This window comes from Propithecus coquereli, unplaced genomic scaffold, assembly GCF_000956105.1.
Source record: "Propithecus coquereli isolate 6110/MARCELLA unplaced genomic scaffold, Pcoq_1.0 Scaffold44, whole genome shotgun sequence".
NCBI classification, from domain to species: Eukaryota; Metazoa; Chordata; class Mammalia; order Primates; family Indriidae; genus Propithecus; species Propithecus coquereli.
The window spans coordinates 8,446,004-8,467,026 of record NW_012150174.1 but is presented as its reverse complement, the minus strand read 5'-3'; positions in this window follow the sequence as shown (position 1 = coordinate 8,467,026).

Here is a 21,023-nt window from a genome sequence, read left to right as displayed (position 1 = left end):
TTTTCTGCAGTGATAGCAACCAAAACGAGATTACAGAGTAGACTGGACATAAGCAACACACTTTGGTGTCACTGTCTCCCATCACCCCCAGATGGGACAGGCTAGTTGCAGGAAAACAAGCTCAGGGCTCCCACTGATTCTGCATTATGGTGAGTTGTATAATTATTTCATTACATATTACAATGTAATAATAATAGAAATAAAGTGCACAATAAATGTAATGTACTTGAATCATCCCAAAATGATCCCCCCACCCCAGTCCATGGAAAAATTGTCTTCCGTGAAACTGACCCCTGGTGCCAAAAAGCTTGGGGACTGCTGACCTAGAGTGAGGATTGGGGCTTTGTGTAAGCAGAGGAAGCTGATTGATCAAGAGAAGAATGAAGTGGAAATAGAGCCCGTGTGGCCTTTGGGAGACTGAGACGTTCAGGTGAGATCCCGTGGGGCCTGGCTGCGTCCTATCCTGCCCCTTTTGCCTAAGGTCTCTCTGTGCCGCTGCAATAAGCCTCATCTCTGCTCTTCAGCCAGTCAGAGGACAATTTGATTCTTTGCAAGGCAAAGAGCTCCAAATAGATTATCCTTTTCTCTTTGACACCTCAAAACAGTGACTTACACAACCCTTTAAAGCAAAGATCTTGTATGCAGCAGGAGTCTTCAAAAATGTTAGAAGAGCAATGAAGAAGAGGTGGGACAGTGCCCCTGTGGTCCCCTTATACCCGGAGTGCTGCAGTTCCTGTGCCCTGGTGGTCTTTACTTCCCACAGCTGGAACTATTGAAGCCCCAAGGGTGGACTGGCTTCTGTAACCCTAATCGGGACAAGGGGTTCCTTGACAATTTTCTAGGGTTGAGTCCCAGAGAGAAATAACTACTCTCACACCCCTGCCTTCACCATGCTATCTCAGTCCATAGGTCAGGACTTCTGCCCCATGTCCCCTGTGCCAGACTCTGGTCCCTTACCCTCAAACTCCCCTGTCCAACCTTGGGCAGTGAAGCCACCACTCGCTTCACTGCTGGACATTGGATAGGGCCCTGCTATACTGAGCCATCGCTCAGAACCGTATTACTGAGGCGCCCTCTGCTCTTTGGACTCCTGTACCCATAGCCCCCCTGGCAGGCTCTGGAACCCGCTGCAGCCATGCCTGGCCTTGCCACAGCCTCTGGACCTTGCGCCCTGCACATCCCAGCCTCCTGGCAGCTCCCCACCACCACGCCCCAGCCCTGCCGGGTCAGGATTTCCTCTTGCTCCCCACCAGTAGGTCTGGCGAGAGCCCTGGTGCCTCGCTCCCTTTGCCAGTCCCCACCTGCCCGGGGTAGGACACTGCAGAAAACACTGTGAATCCCAGAGTGTGGACTAAGGAATTGATTTTTGTTCAGCAGTATGCATTTGTGCAACAGAGTATTAATGGGGTCTCTGCTGCCTGCAGTGCCTTTGTTGTCAGGGAAAAATTGAAGAAGGCCTGAAATTGCTGAGGAGCCAGCTGGTGATTTAATTTTCACTAATTTTCCTACCTCTGGGGAGGCTGCCATGTTAATGAGAAGCCAGACCTCTCAGCTCTGCTGCAACTCGTGAGCGGTTGCCCCGGGAATGCGGGTCCATGAGCTCCGCTGCTGTGTCCTGTCATACATGGCCACCGGGGAGGGGGGCCGACTGGGACAGTCGTTCCCATCCCCCTGCTGCTGGGCCACAGGATCCAGGGCACATGTCAGGGAAATCTAGCTTCCCCGTTCCTGATGCGAGCCAGTCTGCCTTCAGGCCACCTGCCTGAGCAGCTCCTCAGTGTCATTTATTTCCCTTCCACCTGTGGCTGTTTCTGCCATGGAATCGGTACTGTTTCCCCTTAACTCTTGGGGGTGCCAGACAAGGCGGGGGTGTGTAGACAGGATCCCATGGCACAACGCGATGGTTTCCTGAGCCCTGAACATAGCACCAAGAGCTCTGCGGTTGGTGCCGCTGCCTGGCAGGTCTCAGTCCCAGGCCAGTCCTGGCTGGTGAGGGGACCCTGGGCAAGTCACTTACTCTTTCTGGTCCTCAGCTGACTCACTTCAGCCCTTGAGCTCCCAGGGTACTTGCAGCTCTGCAGTTCTGTTAATCTGTATTTTGTTTGTTTTTCAGAGCATTGTGTAGCCTTCAATATTAAGGAGACTTGCAACTTTTATGGATTTTGCCACCAGATATTCTGGTGATGCAAATGTTTTAGAGAGAAGCCTCTTCTTTTCCTTCTGTTCTGAGGACGTTAAACAAAGCAATTCTTGAACGTCGTTATAAAGAGGCTTCCTTCTTCTCCAGGGTCCTGCCTCCTTGGATTTGGAAAGAGCTTTATCCTCCCTTTGTCTCTCCTGTCTCCAGTAGTCCCTGGATCTCCCACGTGACAGCAGCACCAAATGCATCAGAGGCTTGGTGTTTCCTGTTTGTGTGTCAGCTTGGCCGTGTGGCCCACAGGTGGTATTGCAGGACATTCAAGTCACTTAAACATCTTCATAAAATTCTTGGACTCTTGACATAAGAAGGGACAAGTTGCGGCCCCAGACAGGCTGCTGGCTCCAACACCTTCTCCTATCTGGTAACTGCTTCTGATTTTCCCAAGCAAAAATGTAGTGTTGTCCCCAGGGATCCCCCAACTCATTAATACATTATTTTTAGTGCTTCCCAAACTGGAGTTCAGAAAAATCTGTCCTTGTCTGGAGAATGTTAACAGACATGCTAAAACATGAAATCTTCTACTAAAATTGAAATCTATTAAAATATATATTTTTTGTCCAATCATGAAACAAAGTTAGTCAGATTTCTTCACTCCAGAATTTCTCAGGACCTTTGAAACGTTAGCGCGTCGCAGAAGTGTTCTGAGATGGGGATTTAGTCTGAAGCATTTGCTAAGTTTATCTGGTCTTGGAACACTTTGGTTTTAGGGCTCTGATTAACATCTCCCTCAAATAGTGTTCAGTGGAACACATTTAGGAAACTGTTTTTCTATTATAAGATTTACCACGCTGTATTGCAATGATTTATTTGCATGTCTGCCTTCTTCGCCAGACTGCTACTTCCTAAAGGGCAAGAAATGTATCTTATTCATCTCTTTATCTCCAGCATCTAACACAGTGCTGCCTAGAGTTGGTCCCCTACGTAGCTTTCGCCAAGGTCTCCAACAACCTCCATCTCTGTTCTCGTCTTGTGCAAATTCCCAGCAACATTGTAATTGGGTTGACACCCCTTCTTCCTTCAAACACCTTTTTCCCTTGGCTCCTGGTTTTCTTCCACAACATCCACGATTCCTTTGCAATTCCATTGAATATTTCTCCCTTACCTGTTGCCCAAACACTGAAATGCCCAGGGCTCCATCTTTGGATGGTTCTTATGCTGCAGCTACACTCTTTCCCCAGGTGACTTCAAGCAGATCCATGGCATAAAACACTTTCTATAAGCTGATGATTATCATGCTTATGTTTCTAGACACGATCCTTCTTTTGAGCCCCAGACTCATGTCTGACTGCCTATTTGACATGTCTTCTTAGATGTTGATGTTCAACAAATCCAAAAGAAAACTTTTGATTTTACCAGCAAACTTGTTCATCCTCTGGTCCTTCCTAGGTTAGTAAATAGCATTATCATCCACCCAGCTGCTCATATCCAAACTGTAAAACTCTTCTGTCTTAGTTATTTTAGTGTTGCTATAGAGGACTACCTGGGCTGGGGGATTTATTTGGCTCATGATTCTGCAGGCTGTAAATGAAGCATAGCACCAGCATCTGCTTCTGCCGAGGGCCTCGGTCAAAGTGGAGCCAGCGTGTACAGAGATCACATGGTGAGAGAGGAAGAGAGAGAGGGGGGAGGTGCCAGGCTCTTTTTACAACCATGTCTCCTGGGAACTAATAGAGTGAGGACTCATTCATTATCACAAGAAGGATGACACCAAGCCATTCAGGAATGATCCACCCTCATGACCCAAACACCTCCCATTAGGCCCCACCTCCAATGTTGGGGATCAAATTTCAACATGAGGTTTGGGGAACAAACATCCAAACTATAGCATCAACCCATTTCTTTACATTCCCTGTCAATGCTTTGGCACATTCTACTAGTGCTATTCGTGTGATCATTTGGATTATTTTTTTGCAAATATTGACTCTCCTCCCCCTCTTTGCAGAGTATACTTCCCCCACCCGATTGATTGTGACCTTGCTCAGGTGACTTGCTTTGGCCACTAGGATGTTAGCAACTGTGTCCAGAGCTGAGACCCTAAGTGTGTTTGGAAAGTGTGGCTTGGCACTTGCATCTGTGTCAGTTATCAATGTGTTACCTCTCAGCTCCAAATTCACCCTTTGTTGCTTGATCTGTGGAAATGGCTATGGGCCCTTCATGTCTTTTTCCTTTGCCAGCCGGTGGGTTATTCAGCTTTGTTGTTGAGGGCACTGGATGTGCCTGACTCTCCCTGCACTCCTGCCCACCAGCCTGGGATGCCCTGTTCCCAGACGGTGTTCCTACTGGCCTGCTGATTCCACAGTCACCAGCTATGGCTTAGGAACCCAGAGAAATTCTCTACCATCATATTTCTCTTGGACTATTCCAATAGCCCATGAACTGGTCTCCTTTCTACCATTCTTGCTACCCTGTAATAAATAAATCCTGATCCCAACTGGTTAGTGATGTTCCTGTGATCATACATAAAGTTTTAATATATTTCAAGTTTTAGTTCAGACTAATTCTTCCATTCTTGTGTATTGATCCATCTATTTGATTTTGGGCCCTTAACACAATGTTCTAATTATGATATCTTTATAAAATATCCTCATATCTTGTCCCCCTCACTGCTCTTCAACACATTTTTTTTCAGTTATTCTTTCCTGTTCACTCTTCCAGATGAATTTTAGAATAATTTGTCATGTTCTCCCCAAACTTCACATATTATAAGTTCATTTGGGAAAATTAACATCTTTATATTATTTTTTCCATTTAAGAGATTGACATGTCTATATTGAGTTAGTTTCCTCTATGTCCTCAGTAAAACTTTCTGATTTTCGTTGTATAGGCCCTGTTCTCTTCCTTCCTTCCTTCCTTCCTCCCTCTCTCCCTCCCTCCTTCCTTTCTTTCTTTCTCTCTCTCTCTCTCTCTTTCTTTCTTCCAGCATGACTTTGCTGCTATTGTGCATGGTATTCTTTAATTTTTTTTAATATTCTTTAAATTATTACTGTTAGAATATAGAAAGGTTATTGATTTTTGCATGTTTATTCTGTAATGAATCATCTTATTGAATTCTTATTAATTCTATGTATTTTCAGGAGATTCTCTTGAGTTTCTAGGGCATGAAATTATACTGACTGTAAATAATAATGGTTGGTTTTTCTCTTTTCCAATAATTATTACTTATGTTTTGTATCTCACTATACCAACCAGAACCTCTAGAAGAATGTTAAATAATAATACTATTCTGGGAAATTTTTATATTCCTATGCAAAAAAAAAAATTGACCCTTTTCTCATTCTATATACAAAAATTGATTCAAAATGAATCATAGATTCCAACATAAGAGCTAAAATTATAAAACTTTTAGAAGAAGGCATAAAAGAAAAAAAATCTGTGTCCTTGGGTTGGGTAACAATTTGTTAGACGGGCCACGAAATGACATCATAAAAGAAAAAAATGATAAATTGAACTTTATCAAAACTCAAACTTTCGCTTTTTTGAAAGATACTCTTCATAAAATGAAAAGACAAACCATGGACTAAAAGGAAATATCTTCAAAACACAAAGCTGACAAAGAATTTGCATTTGGAATGTATAAAAAATCTTTACAACTCAATAATAAGAGAAGCAGCCAAATAAATAAATTGGTGAACAATCTGAACAGATACTTCACTAAAAAAGATAAATTGGTGGCAAATAGACAAATGAAAAGGTGCTCAACATCATCAATTATTAGAGAAATAAAAATTAAAATTAAACCAACATAGCATCGTACATCTACTAGGTAGCTAAAGTTTAAAAACTGATAATACCACGCGCTGCTGGGGATGCAGCCTGCAGCTCTCACACAGTGATGGCGGGAATGAGAAACAGTGCGGCCACTTTGAAAAACAACTTGGAAGTTTCTTATAAAGTTGAAAGTTTATTTAATATGGTCCAGTATTCCCACTCTTAGATATCTACCCAAGAAAAAATGTGTTTATATAAAAATCTATACACAAACGCTTATACAGCTTTAATCGTAATAGTCCAAAACTGAAAACAACCCAACGTGCATCCTCACTGAATGGATGAACAAATTTTGGAATATTTATACGATGGACTAACACTTATGCAACAACATGGACGAATCTCAAAAACAGTATGCTGAGTGAAAGGAGGACACAAAAGGCTACCGTATGATTTTATTTATATCACATTCTGGAGAAGGCCAATTATAGGGATAGAAATCAGATCAATGGTTTCCAGGGCTGGGGTGGAAGAGGGAATTAATTATAAAGGAGCTTGAGGGAACTTTCCGGGGTAATGGAAATACTCTGCATATTTAATATCACGGTGCTTCAATGACCCCATCTATTTTCCAAAATTCATCAAATTGTACAGTTTAAGGGGTAGATTTTATTGCATGCAAATTATATCTCAATAAACCTGATTTTTAAAAAAGAGATGGATAAACAGGCAAAAAATTTAATAACAATGGTATTAGCAGTGATTCTTGTTTCATTCTTTCTTTTAATAGGAATATCATCATTTAGGTATTATTTTTAGCTACAGATTTTGGGGAAAAAGACATTATTTGTCATATTAAGGAAATGGCCTTCTGCATCTTTACGATTTCTTAGCTGCCAGCAACAAAAACTGACTCTGGCTGATTTAAGCAGAAAAGGAATTTATACACAGGATTCCGGATGGCTCAGAAAACCACCAGCAAGTCAGGAACAAAGGGTTCCTGAGCAGCTGGCACTACAGTTCAGATCACAACACAGAACAGAGAGGAGTGGCTGTCACCACCTTTGAATGTGGGATGTCACATCTGGACAACCAACACTGCTGGCCCGTGGAGCCTGGATACAGCTACTTATGCTTCTGTCTCTGTGTCCCTGGAAACTGATGTCGCTATTACTGGAACCACCATAAAAGATTCTCTGCCACCTGGCTTCTTTGCTCGACCATCTGAGCTTAGGCCAAAGGCCTCACTGTTGCTGCAGGCTGGGGCCACAACTCAGAACAGCGAGCGTCTGGCATTTTCCGTGTTTCTGCGGTGGAAGACAGCTCTGCCTCCCATCAAAACTCAGAAAGTGGGGAATTTCCCAAACATAGGGAGAGCATTGAAATGTGGACTGGTCTCCCCCTAAAAAAAACCTCATAACTATCCACTTATATCATTTATTTCTAGTATGTTAGAGAATGTCCCCTTTACGAATTGATGCTGAATTTTCATGAATGATTTCCCTGCTCCTATTGAGATAATCATATGGTTTCTCTTATTTGACCCGTTGATACGTCTTATAAACAGATTTACTAATATTAAAACAGCTTTGCATCCTTTCGTAAACCTTATTTGGTTGTGGTAAATTATTCTTTTAATATACTATTGAATTCAATTTTCTGGCATTTTGTCTAGAATCCTCCCGTTTATATTCATGAATGAGACTGGTCTAGTTTTCTTTTATGCTGTCTCTTTGTCAGCCTCCATCACTTTCTGGGCTCTTCCTCCCAGAGATTTCATGCCCCTTGGTTGGGATTTGAGCCCTGAACTATTTTTCATAAACCACAGGCTTTACAACAGCCCTCATGGCTCATCGAGTGTTAGGAAATTATGGGAATGGACACAGATATGATGAGAAATTCTAGATGCCTGAGACGTCCCTTAAATTACTCTGGACATTTACTGAGAGCCTACCATGTGCCAGCTGTTGAATTATTTCACCTGAAACTTAAATAAGCTTCTTCTCTGTGGGTAGAATTCAGACGAATCACGAGAATCATCTGCAAATAGAAGATGTGAGTGGAGACGCGAAAGGCCATCTCATCTACCTGTGTTTTGTGTCAGAGAACCTGAAGCCCAGAGAGGGGAAGAGACCTGCACGTGGTACATAATCCTGGTTTCCCTGACTCTGCCCCTCGCTCTTTCAGAGACTCTACTGCTTCATAGACAGGGCAGCCAGAAAGGAAAAGGCCCAGACTCTGGTGAGGAGCATTGTCCAGGCCCCTCAGCAGAGGTGGACGAGCTGGAAGTCTTCCCACACTTTGTGTTCCTAAGCCGTGTGGTAGGCTCCAGGCCCCCTGGAGATTCCTGGGCCCCGGGAAATTATGCACACTCCCGCCGGCCTGCCCACCCTGCTTTAGTCCTGTCCAAATATGAATGAAAGAAATAGCAAACACAGCCCAAAGGTTAAGCCAAGCATTCTGGGATGAGACTACCACATATTAGCTGCGTGATCTTAAATTCTAAAGCTTCAGTTCCTGATCTGTAAAATGAAATAATAAAGGTGCTTAAAGCTGACCTAGTCCCAGGCTCAGACCAATCACTAATTTTCTCCATAAAGAGCCTACTCTGTGCCATGCCTGTGCCTGATATGAGATGACAGTGATAACAAAGGTTCAAAATGATGAGTTTTATTGTAATGCGAACATCTGTTCCAAATACACAACTTTTTGCTCATAGGAATGACATCTTTAAAAAGCCCTATCTTTAGGCCAGGTGCGGTGGCTCATGCCTTTACAGCACTGTGGGAGGCTGCAGCGGGAGGATGACTTTAAGTCAGCCTGGACAACACAGCAAGACCCCGTCTCTAAATATTTAATAGAGCAAAAAGGTCTTGGGATAATTAGCAAGAAATTGCCTCACCATCCTCTCCAGGCTCTGGGATTTTCAGGTTGATGCTTCTAGTGATTTCCTTCCTGGGCTCCCTCCCCGGTGCTGCCCGTAGCCCAGGGCAACCACCTTCGAATGTCTCCCACTTAGATGAATCCCCATCCCCACTTTAGGAAGGCTTCCGCTTTCCTGTGGGCATTCATCCAGACCGTGCTTGGAGGCCGGGTTGTGTTCTCTGGGCCTGCGTCTGTTGTCTCATTCTGCAGCTCAGGGGTCCACATAGCTTTCTCTTGAGTGCTGTGCCCACACCCACGCCCCAGCTCCAGTCTCCGGTCTCTGTCTTGCTACTTTCAAGAACGCAGATAGCGGCAAATGCTGTTCCATAGCAGAATTCTGCAGACAGCTCTGACTTCGTACAGCCTTGGCCTGGGCGGGGGTGGTACCGGGGAAAGAGGGGCCCCTGATGGCACTGCTGGGATGCTCTCTGGAATGTACAGGCAGAGCTTTGCTTTCACCTTGACTGCCACCAGCCCACTAAGGGACCTCAAGTGTGTCTTTTGCCCTCTCTGGGTCTTGGTTTCCTGCTTGTGCAATGAAAACCCTTCCCACAGCATCAATTCCCCTGGTCTGTTGGGTTTTCAAATGAGGCAAGTGAAGGCAGAGGTCCTTGAAAAGCTTAAAGCTGTCATGATCAGGGCATTCGTATTGGTTGAGGTTTTGTTTAATTGACATCCAATATGAGAAGACGTTTTAGTCGGCAATCATTTTGTTAATGGAAGAGAAACAATCTGAACCCCACTTAAATGAAGGGGTACAGGTGGATTTCCAGGCGCCAACTGCAGGAATCACAGGTGGGCCTCACAGAGACTGAGAGTCCTCAGGTGACGCCTCTCTCTGACTTTGTCTGGTGTCACGTGTCTCTCTCCGCTCCATTCTCTGGGAGCAGTTCCTTCACCAAGGCCTGCAGTTAACACACCTCAAATTCAGCTACTGTGTGGTTCTTCCTGACATTGGTGCCAGCCTGGCCCTGGCTTCTCCCAACCTATAGCCATGGCGCCCAACACCACGTAGCCGCCTCTGTGGCCTGAGACCCAGCCTGGGTGAGGTGTCCACCCTCAGTCCGGTCGGGTGTGTGTGTTGAGTGGGATCCCATGTCACCTAGAACTGACATCAGCGTGGTGGGGGCAGGTTCTCCAAGAGGTTGGGCTAGCCGAGCACCCAGCTTGCTGGAGCTACGTCATCTGTCTCAGTGCTTCATTTTACAAATAAGTTAAATGAATCAGGGAGTCCAAGTGACTGGTAAAGGTCACACAGAGAGTTAATGGCAGTGCTGTGACTTGAATTCCGTCCTCCCAAGGCATAACAGAGGCATTGCTGCGGCCCTTCAGTTTGAACTGCGGCTGGCTCAGATGCAGCGTTGATGCTTGGTGGGCAGACGTGGAAATCAAATCAAAACGACACAGCTCCACAGCCAGGCTGGACCCGTGGGGGTGTCTCACAGGCTGGGGAGTTCCTGCAGGTGGGAAGGGCCGCCCCGCACGGTGAAGTGCCCCGCTGCGAGGATCCTGCTCTGAGCTCGGGCGCCAGCTGGGCAGGCAGCGAATGGAGCTGCGCGGGTTGCTCTCCCAGAGCTCACGAGAGCCGAGCGGCTCATTCCTGCAGTGTTTGTCAGCCGCTGGGAGTGCTGCCCAGGACACGTCTCAGATGCCTTCTATTGCCTCCCGACTCTCCGACTCCATATATGGTGGCAGAAAGCACGTACCACGTCCCGTACCCACACCCTCCCGACTGCACCAGAAAAGGGAATGTTTATTTGGAGAAACTGGGCAGCCCCTGGGGACATAATGGATAGCAACAGGTGGTGTTTCTGCCCCGATGGGGCTGTGGCCTGGGGCAGAGGGCAGACAAATGCACGCTGCAGTCCGTGCTATGAAAGGAAGGGACAGGAGACCACGACAGCACCGGGGGGGACACCAGACCTGGCTCGGGGAGGGCCTCCAGAGATGGCCTCTCTGAGGAACAACGCTTGGGCTGAGAACTGAAGGACAAATTGTGACCATAGCTGATGTCCTTGAGCATGCACTGCGTGCCCGGTGCCAAGTCCTCTCTTACATACAGCGTTTCCTTTACCCCATGGCCACAGGTACTCCTCCTGTTGCCACCATCGTACAGACGAGGAGACTGAAATGTAGTTGGCTTTGGCAAGTCGTCGTCTTAGACCACACAGTTTAAAAAAACAGTGACAGCCAGGGACTGGAAGCCTGTCAGTCCGACTGCGGAGCCTGCACGAGCAACCACTGAACCACAGTGGGTGGCACGTGGGCAAGGGTGACAGAAGGGAGGCCCAGGGGAGGCGCAGGGAGAAGGCCAGCCTGGCGGGGCACAAGTGGGGTGCGGCCAGGCGCAAAGTGAGGCCTGAGGCCTTGAAGGGCCTTGTGGGGGCTTGTAGACCACATTGGAAATTCGCTTTTTATTCTGAGCACCATAGGTAGGAAGGCACCAAAGGAATTTAAGGGAAGGAAATGCATACTAAGAATTGCATGTTTAAAAGACCGTTCTGTTTGTGGGCTGGTGAACAGATTGGAAGGGGGCAGGAGAAGCTGCAGCGAGACAGATTTAGAGGCCACTGCAGGGGCCCAGAGGAGGGCTGGCGGCAGCGCGAAGGTGGGGAGGCAGCAGTGAGGAGGAGAGATGCGGGAGGGAGGACCGGAGCATTCTTCAAGGGGTAAGAGCGACAGTTTTGGGGGCTGCAAGGGCTGCAGGAAGGAAGGTATTGAGGAGACTGCTCTGATTCTGGCTGGAGACTGATGGCGTTCACTGCGGTAGAAGACACTGTAAGGACAGACTTTCTGCATTTGTCCGCTTGTATTTACATGTGACACCCAGATTCCAAGGATAATTTTACTCTGAGGATATTTAAGGATAGCTGTGAGTAAACAGATAGTTTGATGGCTCTGGGAAATGACAGACAGCAGCCTCTTTTTCTGCCACTTGTGGATCCTGCACTGTCACTAGGAAAATGACTTAGAGGGCGGAGCCAAAGCTCCTGTCCCTGCCCCTCTACCCAGCAGAGCAAAGCGAATGAGGTTCTCAGGCAGCCTTTCTGAAAGTGGGTCTCAGCCCCACCTTTCCAAGCTCACTTTGCACAAAATTCAGAAAATTCGTATTACTTCCTAGAATTCCACATTTCTCAAACCCAGGTTCTTTCAGGGAAGCCTGGTGATAGGGGGACACCCATGTAACCATAGGAGGCACGCAGCAGTTAAAAAGAAACATACCAGGGAGGCTGTGAGAAGTTCCTACTCTAGCCACCGCGGTTGGGAAAAGATGTGGAGGGAGAGGACAAGGAAACAGCCACTAAACCAACGAACCTCAAGTCATGACTGGGATCATCCACATGTACATGAACTGTTGTTATCCCACGGAAAACCCCTCTTCCGGCAGAGATTTTATACATTCGTCACAGGCAAGGGCATTTTGTGAAGCAGGTTGCACTGGATACTGTGGTACCCATCCGGATCCCTCTCTGGGACTGAGGCCGTCATTCCTCCAGCTGCCGGGGTGGTGGCTGCTCATGGCTCATAGCCGAGCCCCCTCCGGACACTGCCCTCCACCTCTCTGCATCACCCAAGGTCATGCACTATGTCCCCTCTGGACACTGCCCTCCACCTCTCCGCATCACCCAATGTCATGCACTATGTCCCGAGGCAGCCTTGCCTCAATTCCAGACAACCCTGAGGGCCACCCCTGCTCCAGAGCTCCACCCAGAATCGGTTCCTGTTGTGACTGCCTCTCAGTCCACTTTCTCCCTCTGCCCCATCTTGCTTCCTGCACTCCCAAGAACTCGCCCCAGTAAATCTCCTGCATGTACATCTCCATCTTAGAGTCTATTTCCTGGGGTGTTTGACCTAAGAAACTGTGATGGCTTTGTAACGTGTCAACTTGGCTTGTTGACATACAAGAATTTTCCTTCCATGTGTTTCTTGCTAGGGTGGGTCCAAGGGAGATTCTCTCAAGATTTTGGAGGGCAAAGGGAGGCAGTAGCTATCTTGTAGCACACTCATGTTGTTGTTAACCCGCTCACTCACCTCCTTGGTGTGAAGCAATAGCTGGGCCAGGTGTGTGTGTTTGGCTCAGCGATGAGGGGCCCAGTCTACGCAGGATTTCCTCCCCACCAAGGTCAGAGGTGACAAGGATAGGGGAGTTCCAGGCTGTCTTTGTGGGGGTCCTGGCTTGTGCCTGCAAGGCTCCAGCCTGTACATGAATATCCCTTCCTGATGCCTGCTCTGTGGACTTCAAGCTCCAGCATGAGACACAGAGGCAGCCTTCCCGGGGCGATTTAACTAGCTCCCGCAATGCATAGGTCAGTTCCCTGTAATAAATTCCTTAATATAATCTATATCATCTATATCTACATCTATTTCTACCTATGTCTCTTGCTCTTCTACTTGTTCTGCTTCTCTGGTCCAACCCTGACTGTTACAGACACACATTCTAATTAGAGGAAAGCTGAAGCTCCTGCACAGACTAGTGCAGTAGCAAATAGGTCAGGATTAGCTAGAGCAATAGAAGCTTAGCTGAGAAAGTCTGCTGTCTGAAGAATGAAATTGAGCAGTTAGTGTGTCCACTCTGGTGCCAGGACACGGGAGACCGGGCTATCCCAGCCCAGAAAGGAGTGTGAAGGAAATGGGAAGGCCTAGAGCAACAGACCTGGGCGATGCTGGCTGAGACCGGCCCCGGCCACTCCTGGATTGAGGCTGCCCCGGTGTCTCACACAGAGGGGTGGTGGTGCACCCTTACCTCTCACCTGGCCCCATTGCTAGAGGTGTGTACACGTACAAAAGACAGACTGTTCATTCCACAGTTTGCCTCGGTTCTCAACTCCTGCTCCTGGGGTCCATCAAAGCCCCCGCTGACCAGGGGCGCCCCCTCCTGCATAGAATCAGGTCTGAGAGAGACTTTTCCTGAGGGGTTTTGCCTTATCTAAGAGCATCTGCTTTCTAGTCATTCTCTTCCCTTCTTTTTCTAGGAAAAAGTTACTGTACCTTCTACCCTTTGACGGTGACTGTATGTGGCCCCTCAGGGTTTCCGGGATTGGGAGTGATCTGTCCCACGTGGAAGGATGAGGAAGAATGTGAGCATACCCAGCCGGAAGCAGAAGCAGAAAGTTCCAGCTGAGTATAAGACGGGAAAAGAACAATGGCTTCAAAAGGGAATGGGGGAAGATGGATTTTTAGACCCCGTTTGAAAACACGATGGTCCTGGAGCAGAATTCTTAATAGATTCAATGGTCTTCACACATATTTTACCTGCAAAGCTGGAAAAAGCACGTGAGAAAGGAATGTGGAAACGCCTGAGCAGCCTGACTTTCAGTTCTGCTATCCTTACAAGACCCCCTTCCCAGGGATTCCCTGCTGCCTTCTTCCCAAACCTTCCCAACCCTTCCCTTCCTCAGAGGATCAGACTAAGTACAGTGGAGCGGTTCTCTTGGCCGGACTGCGCTGCTTGGAGGCTGCTCAGGAATGCTTCTGACAGGGCTGAGAGATCCTTTCTTTTTCTCTCTTACTCCCCCAGTGATTTGCGTGTTTGCAGATTTGGTAGGCTGGAAAATACCCCCAAAAAGATATCCATGTCCTCTTGCCTGGAATCTGCTATTATTACCTTATATGGCTAAACAAGGTCTTTGCAGATATGAGTGACTAATGTAATCATCTTGATGTGGAGAGTTGTCCTGGGCTTGCCAGGTGGGTCCTGAGTGCAGTCACATGATCCTCTGAAGAGGGAGGCAGAGGGCGATTGGACACATGCACAGAGAAGGCGGCAGGAAGATGGAGCAGAGAGAGCCTCAAAGATGCAAACTGCAGTGGGAGTGACGGGGCCACGTGCCAAGGAGTGCCCGCAGCCACGAGCAGCTGGAAGAGGCAAGGAACAGATCCCTGTCATCTGACTGCTAAATTGCACCTCACTTCACAAGTTCACCAGGGCTGCAGTCAGGATTGTGACTGCGTGGGTCAGATATGGTGCTCAGGGCACAGGACATAGGATTGGGCTTAGGGCAGGAAGGTGGCAGGAACCAGGTAGATTCTAGGCACCAGTCCTAGAGGGTCCCAGTGTACCAGGCAGTGGGACTGGTTACATAATTTGTGGGGCTCAGTGCAAAATGAAAATGTGGGGGCCCTTGTTGAAAAATTATCGAGAATGTCAAGATGGCAACAGCAGAGCGTTGAACCAAGCACAGGGCCTTTTTGAGTGTGGCCCCTTCTGAATGCAGGGCCCTGTGCAATGGCATAGTTTGCAGGTCCATGAAACCACCCCTGCAAGGTCTGGGACAGTGGGGAATTAAGGATAAAGTCCAGCCCTGTAATCTGGACCAGACCAGGCTAAAAAGTACAGAGTCCCAATTTCCCAGATTCCAGGGCTCTTAGCTCTGACGTGCACAGGAGTCATTAGCGTCTCTCTGTCAGTGCAGCACTGATAGCCATGACACCACGGTGATTACATTACCTTAGTAGCCTGTATTTTTCAAACACAAACCGCATGCTGGAAACAAAGCCGAGAACTTTACAAGGCGTTGTCCTTTTCCCCTGGTTTGAAAAGAATTAATACTGACGTACACAGGCCAAAGTCTATTATCAGTTATTGTATTATATACGAACTCATGTAAAGGCACACACACTTTTTACTGTTAATGTTCAGGCATCATATTGCATATGCCTTCAATCGTTCCTATAGTAGGTACTACTCGTATGCCCATTTCACACACATGGAAAATGAAATTGAGACAGGTTCAGTAACTTGCCCATATCTGTTTGGCTCCAAAGTCCATCATGCTCTCAAGCTCTCAAGGAGTTGGTTGTAGTTATGAACAAACTGGAGTGGGCTGAGAGTTGGCTAACACTGAACAATTTACAACAACATGCTTGCATGCATGCTAATTCCCTACGGCCACCCTGTGAAGCATTGCTGGTATCCAGTGTGCGAATGATGGGATTGAGGCCTGGGGATATTAAGTGACCTGTCCAAGTTCACAGCCAGTAGGTAGGAGGGACCATGGGCTCTGTGGGTGCACCATGCTGTCTCTTCCCCACAGGGGGGACAATGGAATGAGGGGTATACAAGGATGTAGGCATCTGGCTCTAAGCTTAGGAACAGAACTGGGTTGGGGGCGCTCCCAGGAGTGGCCTTCCCTACAGCCAGTGCTGGATTCTGCTGTCTTTGAGGGAGTCAGAGGTTACTTCTCCTGAAGGACATCCCCTCCTTTCTGGTGAGCATTCCCTTTCCCCCAGCCAGATGGGTGGCAGAGCTAAGAGATGCTTCTGGCTCTCGGGTTAGAAGCCTGACTATCTCTCACTGGCAAATTTCCCTTGGTTGCAGTCAAATAGAATTAATAATAGTGCCCTCCTAACTGGCCCATTATGAATATTAGGTGAGTTAATCCACATATAGCTGAGAAGAGCTCCTGCCTCAGAAGAAGCAGTTAATAAATATTGCCAATTATCTTCCTGCAAAGAGCTCTCACCTTGGGGTGTTGGCTGGGCCCAGCGGCAGGCCCCCTGAGCCGGGAGGGTGGCTTCCTTGTCTGAGCAACCATCAACCCTCACTGTCTTGGCAGAGCCCAGCCCTGGGCACCCATCCTTTCTCTTTCCTCAGTTCTGCCAACATTTTGGGAAGCAGCTCATTGTTGAGATTCTTTTCCATCCGTATGGAGCATGTATAGCCGTCAAAGAAAATGACACCGATTTCCTCTCCAGAATAGAACAGCTACAGCTCCCATGGGGGTCAGGACGACTCGGTTCTGGTCCCCACTTTGACCTTAGTTAGCTGTGTGATTTTGAGAATACCGCCCAAACTCACCAGGCCGTGGTCTCCTCATATAAAGAATGAAGGAGTTAGAGTGCATTTAATTTTTTAAAAAAGGTTCCCTGAACCCGCACTCCATTCCAGGCAACTTGTGGGGCACCAGGGGTGTAAAAACAAAGATGCCAAGGCCCTTCCCTCAAGGAGCTCCACTCTGGGGCAGGGGAACACCGCAGTGAAGGGACACATCATCTCCAAGCTATTTTTGGCTCTAACATTCTAGAATTATCTCTGTTGTCACCATTGATGGCTGTCAATACTGTTGTGCTGAACAGTGATCAAATAGGTCTGTTGCTAGTCCTCGCTCCTTCACCAAGTACCCATTCCAGTTAAAGAACAAGTCTCTTAGACAACAACCCAAGTTCTGAACCACTGGTTTTGGGGGGCATGTGCCCCCCAAAAGGTCCTCTTGCTGGTCAAAGCCCAAGTTTCTGAGAACCGCTTCCAGAGTTCTAGTTCAGTGGTGTTAGACGATACCCTGAGTTCCTCTGGGTCGGTGGAGCCAGAGACATTCTCCCAGCTCACCCACCCTTTCCAGGAGGCCCCGGCTGATATTTTGCATCAGCCTGGAGGCTTCTGTCTCAGTAATTCAACAACTACAGCAGCTGGTTCTTTTCCCTCAAGATTTAATACTTGTCATTTATCTGTGTCAAAACTGCAAAGGAGCAAGTTTCGAAAGACAGATTTATTATGTGTGCTGAGTGTCTCAGGTGCAGCAGTGCATATAGATGGGCTGAATTCCATATTTTCCCTGGGTTTTTGTTCTATAAAAATAGCCACTTTTACTTTGCATTCAGACAAGCGAGAAATATACAGTCTTGAGCCGCGAGTCACTATGGGGCACTCAGAGACAGTACCATGATTGTGAGACGGAGTTGTAGCCATTGGTTTTAGGATCAGCTGCAAGGGTTGCACGAGTGTTGGCTTAGGCAAGGAGCAGGTTGTAGCCAGCATTGGCTACATAATTTGTGAAGCTCAGTGCAGAATGAAAATGTGGGATCTCAAGGTTAAAATGCGGGAAAAACGTGCTGGTATCGATAAAGCTTTTTCCTTTCTTCTGCTGTCTCTCTTTTGACTTGTCATAGTGTTTTTCATTTGTTGTTTAATGTTCTAAGAAAAATTAAAGTTTTCAATTACTGGCATGGATTTTACAGTTCATCTTTATATTGTGCAATGAAAATGTAAATGCAAATATGAGAACATTTAACTTGTATGTGGAATCGCCAAAATTATACAATTTGCATTTTGCAGCTCCTCCCCAGGGGGTGCCTTGAGCTGTCCAGAAGAGCCAAACCCAAGCAAGGCTTGGGAAGGGAACAAGGAAGGGAGGACTCCTCAGGCATGTGGCTGGCTGTGGCTGGCTAGGGAGGGCTCCAGGTGTGGGGACACTTGCAGGGGAGTGTGGATCCTCGCAGGTGCCCTGGGGCCACCCTGTGATGCACACTATACCCCACCGAGGGCTGCTGGTTCCCCCTTCTGCCAGCTGCTGGGGGTGCGAATGGGAGAAATCAAGCCAGGCAGGCCCCCTTCTGTGGGCTTGCCACTCCAATCCACGGCAGGTGGGTTCCATCCCCAATTTTTTAATGTCTGTGCTGGGATGCGCTTGGTACCTGGATTGGGTAGGTGAGAGGCTCGATCCCCTAGAGACATGGTTTCTGGCTGGCCATCCACCAGACGTGCAGTGCTGTAAGTCCCACCCCAAGACTATATGGGGTGTGTGCTGGGTCCTTACAATCCGTGTGCCCCACCTGGGTGGGGGAGAGGCTCACCAGGCCCCTCTGAGAACCACCCTGGGGAGGTGGCTGGAGGCAGGACCACGAGTGAGCTGAGGCCTCAAGCCCCTGTAAGTGCCCCATTGTCCCATCAGACTTCACTGACAAAACACAAATTCAAAGATGAAATTGTAAAGAATTTCAAAGAAAATTAAACATCGAGCACAGGACTCTTCTGAGGAGGCAGCCAGGTATGACTGCACTGCCCAGGAGGGCCGCCCTGGTTGTAACCCTGGATCCACAGCATGGCCTGGGCCTGACACTACCCTCCCTGGAAATCCATGGCGCTCTGGCCCTTTCAGGACCATTCCCAGCCCACCAGTGGGGTGTCAGGGCTGCGATGCAGAGAGGAACAAGGAACAAATGTTGGACTCAGAGGCTGAAACCCTGGACTCTGGTCCTGAGCCTGTGTGACTGTGATAATGTCATTGCTCTTTCCTATATATGGGCCTTTGCCCATAGGGTGAGGAGGATGGTGTCTACCTTTCTCTTTTACCCCTCCAGGATATGACATGCAAAACTCTGAATATAAATGATGTAGGTGTCTTCGATCCCAGAAAGCAGATGCCATAGAGTCACAGGGATGAAGAGAAACCAGAAGACAGCTGGGCCAATTTCCTACTCCAGGCTTCAATTCCTCCCTCAACATTTCCACTAATAGATCAACCCGCCTCTGCTTGAACATCTCTTGTGACGGAGAGCTCACTATCTTTCAAGGTATCTCATTTAATGACTAGATAACTCCTATTGCTATAAAGTATCTAGAATAGCATTTGGCACATATTAGGTACTCAATAAATGTTTGTTAATGATGAAAAAATTCTTTATGTTGAGAGCCCAAATCTCCCTTTCTGTAGTTTCCATCTGAAGACTTAGCTGTCCCTTTTGGTGTAAACTGGGAAAGTCTAATCTGTCTTACATAAGATTCAAGAAATTAAAGAGCTGCTTCTCCCTGGGTCTCTGTCCTCTCTGTCTTGCTTCTACTTAAACATTTTTTCTTCAGGTAAGATGGTTCTGAGTCCACTCACCATCAGACTGTGGCCCCAGTATTGGACATGACATTGGACATAACATACCATATATGCTCTGACTGACATCTGAGTTCCTGCTCACATAGAACCCAATGGGCACCCTCCCGCATCTGATTGAAAAACTGCCCCATGAAAGGCTTTGTGGGAGGGGCTGGCTTCTCCTCACCACCTCAGGGCTTGACCTGCCAAACCTCTTCCCTTCCCAGCATACTTCTGATCACCCAGCAATAACTTCGTACCTCAGGGGTATCAGCTCTGGTGGCTTAGCCCTGCCCACTCATGGAGCCCCACGAACATGGATTCATGCTGAAGAGCCAAATGGCTTGTACTGTACAAGCAGGTGCCTGTGATACAGCAGGAGACAACATTCATTGGCACCTCCTAATGGAAGAGCAGTCCAGCTCCGAAGCTATGAGCTCTAAAGCCAGATCTCTCTCCTTCAGGTTACTTTTTCTGATCTGACTTTCCTAGCTAAATGGACTGGAATTTAGTGTTTCTGGACTCTAATTCCTAAACTCCTGGATTCTTCCAAGGCAGGTAAGGCAGTCTTGTTCCTGTACTGGAAGAATAGTTTCGGGCCTCCATGGTTCCATATGCCGATCCTTTTGCCTGGAATGTTCTTCTCATCTTCTTTGCCTTATCCTTCAAGATTTAGCTCACTAGGCTGAGCGTGGTGGCTCATGCCTGTAATTCCAACATTTTGGGAGGCTGAGGCAGGAGGATTGCTTGAGGCCAAGAGTTCACGATCAGCCTGGGCAACATAGCAAGACCCTGTCTCTATAAAAAATTAGTTGGGCATGGTGGGGCACACCTGTAGTCCCAGCTACTAGGGAGGCTGAGGCAGGAGAATCACTTGAGCCCAGGAATTTGAGGTTGCAGTGTACTATGATTACACCACTGCACTCCAGCGTGGGTGACAGAGTGAGACCCTGTCTCTAAAAAAAAAAAAAGATTTAGCTCACATGTTGCCTCTCCTTCGTGAACCTTTTCCTGACCCCCACTCTTACCCATAGTTAGTCGTGTGCTTTCTTCTCTTCACTTCCACAGTGTTTTTTCATGTCATCATTCCACTTATTAGCTCATGTGGCAATTATTTGTTGTGGTGTTTGTTGCAGGCTAGTGCAGTCTTGTTTGTTTTTTCATTTTTTGCATTTTGCTGTTAAATGTGTTTTTGCTGAATGAATAAATAAATTTAACAACACCACGATAACAGCAGCTAAAGTGTATTGAGCGTTCACTATGCAAATGCACATGCATTTTCTTATTTAATTATTCTAATAATCCTGTGCTATAGTTATTATCTCAGTCTTAAAGATGAGGAAACTGAGGCTTAGAGAAATTATTTAACTTGTTCAAGATCATACTAGCAGTGATTGGTGGGTCTGGGATTTAAATCTAGGTCTTTGTTTTTTTTAATTCCAAAGCCGCCTTTTCAACTATGTAGTGTGCATGTTTATCCCACAGATTTTAAGCACTCCTGAATATTATTATATCTTGCATCTCAGCGATAGGTAGTTGTCAGGAAAACAGCAACTGCTTAGAATGCCTTTTGCATAGAACGGCTGCGTGTGTGTGTGTGTGTGTGT